Source organism: Macrobrachium rosenbergii, unplaced genomic scaffold, assembly GCF_040412425.1.
Source record: "Macrobrachium rosenbergii isolate ZJJX-2024 unplaced genomic scaffold, ASM4041242v1 13902, whole genome shotgun sequence".
NCBI classification, from domain to species: domain Eukaryota; kingdom Metazoa; phylum Arthropoda; class Malacostraca; order Decapoda; family Palaemonidae; genus Macrobrachium; species Macrobrachium rosenbergii.
The window spans coordinates 721,015-730,348 of NW_027100722.1; positions in this window are offsets into that span (position 1 = coordinate 721,015).

The window sequence follows — 9,334 nt, forward strand, 5'->3', positions numbered from 1 at the left end:
TTACTTACTATGCTACAGCTTCCAGATCAGAGATCCATACAATCATTGTAAAATATCCAAAGGTAAAGGTTACATTATTGGAATAGGATGGTTTATGCAGAATTTTAAGTGTCATTCATAAAAAAGAAGTAACCTTCCAGTTGAAACTGCAGATACGGTTTAAGTGTGGGATGGGAGCAAACTAATTTTGTGATGGACAGACAGAGTTACTTCAGAGAATGAAATCTCATGAAATATATCTGTGGAATTACTAAAAGAGTTGAATTACTTTTCCAGCAAGGAGCTCTGTTCTGAGAGGTGTCTTTTGTATTATCAGACCTTGTTTCGGCAGCAGTTCCGTCAGTCATGTACGCACCAAAGAGTAAAAGTACTGCATCCTGTAACCAAAAAGTGAGTGTAGATACAAATGCTGCCCAAACAAGGTCTGATGTTAGAATTCCGACTAGAAACAACAAATGGGTCAGTTCAGAATACAGAACTTCAGATCAAAACATAATAGGGGCGCCAATACTCACCCCTGATGATACTGATAATCCTTGGTGAGACGCCTCAATGTGCACTTTCTCTCCCGATGGCAAGTAGGTAATTAATGAGAGAAAAGCTAAGGTCGAAGTTGTAAATGTAGAATTTACTAACTACAGCATTCCCTATTACAGAATGGCACCTGGTACCATCTTCACCAGACATGGAGAAACCACTAACAGAAATGGTTTTCTTACCTGTGCCTATAGCATTAAAAGCTATAGAAATCGCCCTTTGCCAGGTCAATGAAAAATGAGTCTCTACTTCCATTTTTAATAAGACCCAAGTTACTCACCAAGTAGCCCCAGCTTTCTGTCCCTTCACTTTCAAAAATATTAATCATGAGGACAGATTTTCAGAATTGGTAGTGACTGAAAAGAAGAGACAATGGCAGAATTAAAACCATCTGCCACAGTCATCCTAGTTTCAGGAAATTCCACCAAGGAATGGGCAAATCATCCTTTGTCAGGTCAGTGAAAAATGGATCTCTACTTCCATTTTGAATAAGACCCAAGTTGCTCACCAAGTAGCCCCAGCCTTCTGTTCCTTCACTTGCAAAATTATTAATCATGTGAAGACGAGTTTTCAGAATTTGTAGTGACTAGAAACAAGAGACAGTGGCAGAATTGAAACCATCTGCCACAGTCATCCCAGTTTTGGGAAATTCCACCAAGGAATGGGCAATGCTGCAACTCCCTTTTGAAAGGAAAAAGCTCCCTTTAGGTATAGCTACTCAGCAGTGTGAGACCCCTATGAGAAGACTCTCAGAGGGGACAGCCTCATCAGAATTTTATTCTAGGCTCCAACTCCTTGGCATTATAACCTCTACCACCTTGTTGGAAGTTGCCACCTAAAGGCTTCCAGAACAACCCAGGATAATTTTGCTGTTGAGGCCATAAGTCTTATGAGAACCCGATGGGAAGCACTTTTTGACTTCCTAGAATGGCGCATAAAAGTGTGAATGGAAGCATTGGAGAACTCCATCAAATCACTCTCCAATGTCACTGCATTATTACATCCTAACCCCTTCTGTAAGGACCTGTTTGAGGAGTCTGTTGTGGCTCAACTCAACGACCATGCCCACCAACAAAATTGCACAGCATACACTCTTCTGGGGAAAGGGGAATTCAGGAAACAAAGAACCCAGAATTTCCCTTTACTCAGCCCCAAAAAAGGCTCACTTTGATAAAAAATCATATAAGCCTTCAGTCACCCCAAAAATTTTTCCTCAAAAAACAGGTAGGTGGTCAGAGTGGACAATTCCCTACAAAGGGACAACACCACCTTCAAGGACATCCTTTTTCGCAAGGTCCAAAAACCATCTTATGGGGGGGAAAGGAAAAAACACCCGGAATGTCTATCAAAGGCAAAGGCAGAGGAGGAGGCAGATACCAAGAGGAATTATATTGGTTGGGGGTCGGCTTCGATGACATCAGAGACAATGTTAGTTTTCCCTGTGGGGGGACAGCATTATTTATATGTGCAGAAAGTCCCTGTTAGTGGGGCCCATAGAGAAACATAAGTACATTCGCCACCAAGTACGTCTCTTCAGTATCCTCAAAAAGAATTCCTCCAAAAGAAGAGTGATCCTCAACAAATCAACATTGAACAAGCACATTGTTTGCCAAAAGTTTTAGATAATTACTGTTGCCTAAGTGCATTGAATCATTCCAAAAAGGGACTCAGACAGTTTCTATAGATCTGAAAGTTGCACACTGGCACATCCCTATAGCCGTTCCCTTCCGCCCCTTCCTAAGGTTCCAGATAGGAAAAGATACGTACAGATTCAAAGTCATGCCCTTTGGGCTAAGCATAGCCTAAAGAATATTTTACAAAATTAGTAACGGTATTCGTTCGAGAACTCACTCAAAAGATCTACAGGGGCCCACAAGAAAAGAGTGCTTGAAAACCTAAGAGCAATGGTCAACAGACTACAGTACAGTCAAAAGGTTTTATAATAAATTTGTAAACATCCTGCCTCACGCCCAGCAGGCACTTTCAGTGGCTGGGACTGTGTTGGGATACTCTTCACGGCCTGTTGTCTCTCCCCATCATACTCCAAACAAAATAAGGCAAGTCCTCAAAAGGTTCCTTGCACAGCCCAGAGTTTCCAGATGGCAATCAGAACGTATGATGGGCCTGCTGCAGTTCTCATCAGTAATAGATCCAACACATAGATTGCAACTAAAAATGTGAACAAATACTGGCTATCGCATGCAAGAAAAAAGATGCAAGAACGACCTCATCAAAGGATTAAAAGTTGGGGAGATACTTCCGCCTTGGATTCGGAAGGAATCTCTGGCGAAACAGGTCACCCTGACTCCTCCATCTGTATGAGTGACAAACGCAGATGCCTCGTTGACAGGTTGGGAGGACATTGTAAGGATCGTCAGGTGGCAGGGAGGTGATCAGCTACTCGGGGATTTTTGTATCAATTTCCTGGAGCTGATTGCTGTCTTTTTGTCTCAAAAAACTCAAACCTCCAGAAGAGAGAGAACATAACCACAATATCCTACATCAAGAGGTCGGGATCATGTTCACCTCCTCTCAATATGGTAATGCTAGCCATCCTTCGGATGGCGCAAGCAAGGAAGTGGGGCATGTCTACAATTCAGCTCACAGGGGGTCTCATTGTAATAGCAGACTCTATCAAGGAAAATGACAGCCTCAACAGAGTGGATGTTGGACAACCACTCTTTTCAAACAATAGCTAGTGTGCATCCACAACCAGAAGTGGACCTGTTCGCCACATACTACAATCACAAACTCCTAATATGTGTCTCCAAACCTGGACAGTCAAGCAACAGCAAGAGATGCCTTCCTAAAGACTGGAACAAGAGGAGGACGATATCTTTTTCCTCCATTGTCCCAGATTTCAAAGGTTTTGAGCAAACTTCTAACCTTCAAAGGAACAGTTTACTTAATAGGTCCAAAGTGGCCAAACAGGCATTGGTTCCTATTACCTCAGCAACAGACAAAAGATCAAAAAGCAGCCGCTGATCCCAGACAATTCTCCTTTCTGAGCTGAGACCTTTAGAGATTTTTAAAAATATCTATTGTGCCACCTGTCAAAAACTACGGACATCATCTATCCGGCAGTACCAGTCTGTATGGAAGATATGGTTAGATTACATCCATACTGGGAGCCCAGTTGAGATTTCTATAGAAACACTTTTTATTTTTCTTATATACCCTTTTGAAGACAAATGCCTTCGGTTACAACAGTCATGCATACAAGGCAGCATTAATGGAACCCTTGCTTTATGGATTCGGGATTGACTCCAGTATAGAAGATGTCACTTCCCTTCTGCAGTCTTTTTGCTCTACAAAGGCCCACTCCCAAAAGGCTTCCAATTACTTGTCCCTGAACAAGGTGCATAGACTTCTATCAACCCTTAATTCAGCAACAATGCAAGGCTACAAAGGTGATCTTCTTGATTGCATTAGCTTTAGGAGCTCGTATTAGTGAATTGGGCTCTCTTAGATGGGACGATGCATCACACAAATAGCTGACCATCTATTATTGTCCCCTGGCCCATCCAAAAACATGGATCCTTTAAAAGGAAAATCCATTCTTATAAGAAAACTCAATTTAGCAGACAAGATATTATGACTGGTTCAAGCACTTATGTTTTACCTAGAAGTCACAGCAAACATCCCAGAAGGTCTTATTTTCCTACACCCTAGCACAAACTAACCACTCTCCCAACAAAGGCTGAGAATGATTGTAGTGTTTCTCATTAAAAAGGTAAATCCACACTCTTTTCATAGGTCACATGATGTTAGGAAAGTAAGTAGGTTGTTGGCCTTCTTCAGAAATGTCTCTTTCGAAAAAGTCTCCAAATGTACAGGGTGGTCATCAGTTAAATTACTGCCACATGCTCGAACAAGTTCGACTACACTGTATCAGTAGGTGGCATGGTTAGTCTTAACCCCTAGGTGCTACGGCAGAAAACCAGGGGTCTTATTGACTGTGAGTATGCTAACTACTGCTGGGAGAGGGGCGACAGTACTGCAACCAAACCCAGCATGCTTAGGTAAGCCACTGTAGAACTACAACCTAAAATGTAAGTTTGTATATAGTTTCTTGTTCCTTGGTATCAAAACCTAAAGAGTATTTGGAATAAAGAATGGGACTTGAAATCTGTGGCTTGACCTCGGACCAGAAATGTTATTTCCCTTGGGGTGTTGGGATTAAAAAGTGAGAGCTTAAGCCTTTTTTTGTCACCTGTCAATTTCTTTGTAAAGCTCCTTGAGGACGAAACAAGCGACTACACTTTCAAAAAACAGGTTTTGATGTAGGAAAAACCTAATTTTGGTAGTCACTGTGAGTCCTCAAAACCCTCCCACTTCCCTGATGAAAAGGCATAACGCTATAATTCAGTCATACCAAAAGACACAGGAATCAGGAAGAAGTTCAAACTTCTCTCCCACTTACTCGAAGGTTAATCCTGTTCTGACTATGATTTTCAGGTCCTAAAATTGAATTTAGGTAATGGTGTGTGTGGCAAAACTGGGTGTGATGGTCCTGATATTCCTAAAACCTCAAAAAAGCAGTAAAAAATAGGCTACCCCTGATTTGACAAGGGCAACACCAGCTGCATAAAGTCAAACATTTTTTATCACAGTGCAGAACAAATACAATCACTACCTGAATCCTGTACATCCCAGACGTTTAATTCTCATTCAATAATGTAACTTACATTTACAACTAATACGAAATGTGGGAAAAGCAAAAAATTAATTCATTTGTCTGTAAAATCAAAACTGCTAACCAAAGAGTTGGGTGAATGATCCTTTTTACAGACAGCACAATTTACAAACACATCAAAACCAGAACCATTTGACACCATGACGACACTAGATACATTTGCAAAAATTATAGTAACAAATGAAATTGTATCTCAGTGAGGAAATTCTCCATGAATTCCTCCACTCAGGACTAAGCACCTTCAAAGAGGCTGCCTCTAGTACATAAGCCAAAAGGGGTTCCCCATAAAAGGGAGACTCGAGCACCGGATTTAGAAGCCGTTCAGAACCCGGTTGGTCCACAGACCAAGTACCTGAGGATTTAGGCATGAGCATAGGGCCTGCAAGGGCCTGTGTATGAGCATGCCATGTCCATCATATCTTAGCCAGGAAAGTTTCAACACTAAGGCCAGTCACATAACTGGATAACAAGAGTTGAATGAATGCTTAACACCCGTAGTGTGTAAAATACTGACTGTCACTAACACCATGGACATGAGTGGCCAAACACCCACAGGTGTTTTATCAAACTTTTATAGTTCACATTCAGATCTGCATTGAAAAAAAAGTTATACTGTACAGACAAAAGAAAAAAGAAGTTCCAACTTGACGATCAGTTAGAGCACAGCAAGGCATCTTCACACGATTGCACCCAAAGAAAATGGGCCAGCTCATGATTTCCTCCAATTAACAACAGTTTCCAGTTCATGCTAAGGAATACAATATAAAAGGTTTGCTTTATATTTCCACAGGAAGGTTGTACAAGTGCTGATAACTATGATGATATACTGAAACAATATTCATAAAATAATTTTTTATTCATACCTGTACACTATGATTACAATGAGTTTACAAGACAATAAAAATGAAAACAGTGATCAGAACCTTATATGGAATGGAATATAGAATTTAGGACAAAAGCCAAGCACTGGGACCTGTGGGGTCATTCAGCACTGAAAGGAAATAGACAGTGAGAAGGTCTGAAAGGTGCAACGAGAGAAAACCTCGCTGTTGCATTATTGTTAGAGAGGGTGGAAAGTCAGATGGAAGAAAAAGAATATGAACGGAGGTACAATATGGCATTGTCGACAAAGTCTCATAATGGCACAAAATGTGTGTCTTAAATGTGGTTACAAAAAATATCTGGCTTTCTTACATAACATATCCAGACAATTAGGAAACTGTTTGAGTGCCAAGAAGGATGTCATAGGTATACTTCGAGAGGCATCATAATTAATATCACGCATGCTCACTCGAGATTAAAGTTAAGAAGTCCCTGTTGATTCTTGCAAAAATTGCAAAGGTTATAACATCAATTGCAGGTTCTGCAATAACTGTCTGAAATAATTGAGGATAGTCATGACCAAGTGCAGTGCATTGTGACTTCAACCAGCATCTTATTTAGTCCTAAGTCATTTCAATTTTAAGAGGATGAACAGAAACATAAACAAACGCAATGCATTCAACTTTTGGGACTAAAAATTAAAAGTAAAAATTAAGCTAACTGACCTTACTTTATCAGGTATCAGTAGAATATAAATACAAAATGCACATATAACTGGTTAGCAATAATACTCAAAAATGATGGTTCAAACATGGAATGGCTCTTAAAACTGATATTCTGAATTAAAATTCTGAAACAGCTAATGCACTGCACAATTAACATTCAGTCAACTAATAAAAAAGTCCAATGAACAGTTTCTACAAGATGCTGGACAGTTACGAACAAATCTAGTTCTGACATTCAGGCCTCATTCCTGATTTCATTGTTGGCAAGTCAATCATGATAATGAAAATTATACAATCACATACACATATTAGTTACAAAAGAAGCAGTTATAAATTCAAAAAAATAGGATACATTATTTATATAAATACCACCCACTACCATATATGAACTTAGATTTTGAAAATACAGGAATCTAAGATTTAAAAAGAATACATATTACAAAAAAATATTGACTGTGTACATCAGTGGATTGAGCATGGAAATTGCATCAGCACAATTTACTTAACCCAAAAATTATGAAAAGTTTATATAAAATATACTAAGCAACAAGGTTCAAGTTACTACCACAATACACAGCCTACCCATACCTCTCACTAGGGGTCAGTTAGACATTACTGCACCAGTCGTAAGGGAAACCACGTATGCGACTTGTTATAAATATAGGAAAGAGAATTCAGAACAGACTGGTCTTCAATGTGAAACCATTTACATAAAATGAGAGTAGTTTATTTTTCTCTTAAGGTAACACAGCAAAACATAATCAACTTGCAGAAATATTTTTTTTATATTTGCAACTGCTCAGTTATGTAAATTGGTAGTAACTGCATTATACTACCTAGTCTCTAAGCCTCCATTATAAAGATGGATCCTGAGGAATCAGCGTTTCTGTACTAACAGGTAACCGAGCAAAATGCATCACATCTCTACCTTCATCTTGCTGCAATTTTTGTATAGTTTCTTATGTGCTTATGGCTGCATAATTTTCAGGATTCTGGCAGTAACTGTGAACATCCCAAAATGAGGAAAAAATGAATGCATTACAGACTTGTGCCTAGTCATTAGCAATTAATTTTATGGAAAAAAAACAATATTATTAAGGGCACAAATCCAGAATTTACCACAAAGTGATTTTTCCGTAAGTCAAAGGAGAAAAGAAAGTATAAAAGACTTGAACCTGGACGAGACAGCAAAAGAAATCAGATAAAAGTAAATCATTTGTGATGGAAAATAGTTAGTTATAAAATTTAAGCCAGAGGACTAGTTTTTGTGATGGAAAAAAAAAAAATGCAAATAACAATGTGTGCATTTCAGACATTGAAAGAGGTTGGCTATCATTTTACTTTACTCCATCTTTGCTCTACTTTTTTTTTTTTTGAAAGTTTCAATGTTGCACACCTATCGCCAGAGAGAGTGAAGGGACGGAGAGGGGAGGTGAACACTAACTTTGACTTTAATTTTAACCAAAGACCATAACACAAACTAGACAGAGAAAGGGTTTACACAATGTATGCACAAAGTGTATTTACATACTCAACATATGGAGAGAAGATCACATTATGATTGTTTATGTAACTGAGCATCATGTGAAAAATGGATCAGTAAATGGTTTCAACCCACCTTAACATTGGTTAATAGTAGTGAAAATGGAAGGGAAATAAATGGCATACTATGAAAATGGAAGGGAAATCAATGGCAAAAGTACTGCTGTGCACAAAATATCATGAATGAAACAGCACCCTACAGTGCATTATTTTTTTCAGTCGCAGTTCGTGGTAATTAAAGTATTAATGCATTGTCAGTGTTGTTGTAAGTTATCATTATAAATGTAACAAACTGTCCTGCAGACATGACTTCTAATTAATAACATACTGAAGATGCTTATACTCGCAAAACTTAACATTTTTGTGTGACTGCTACTTACAATCAGAAGTAAGCCATTACATACCTTCAAGAAACTTTCGGCAATCAAAAGCACACAGAAATATAGAGTATATTTGAAATATTAGTCAGTGTGCACACTCATAATGAAATCTGCAAATAGAAAAGTGTACCAATGAGAAAAATTTGGCAAATAATTTTAAACATTATAGTTACAAGAGCTAACTTCATAAAGCAAAACTCAAATGGAAAAAAAGTGAGGAATGTCTCGTTCTTCTAGCAATTATGAACGCTATATTACACAAGGAACCCTCTTTCTCACCTCAACTGTAGCACCAGGCTCCTAGTCCAACCTTGGCTGATTTTCTTGTTGTGGGGTAGTGGTAGTCATTATGGTATTTGAGGATGGCGGTGAAGAGGAAGCAAGGGTTACGTTAGGATTTTCAGTATCAACAGCCATGGTAAGGTTCGCTTGGGACTGGTAAGTTCCATTATTCTCTTGAACTTTTGCTTTGACACATACACTGGTAGTTTGTCCCATGATAATATCAATATACACTTCTATCTGAGGGATAGGTAGTTCAATGAGCATTATGGGTGTGCCCCAGTAATTGAATGTGTTGAATGCAGGGTTGTTGTCAAGATAGACGTGAGGATGACCCTCTGTACCCGACA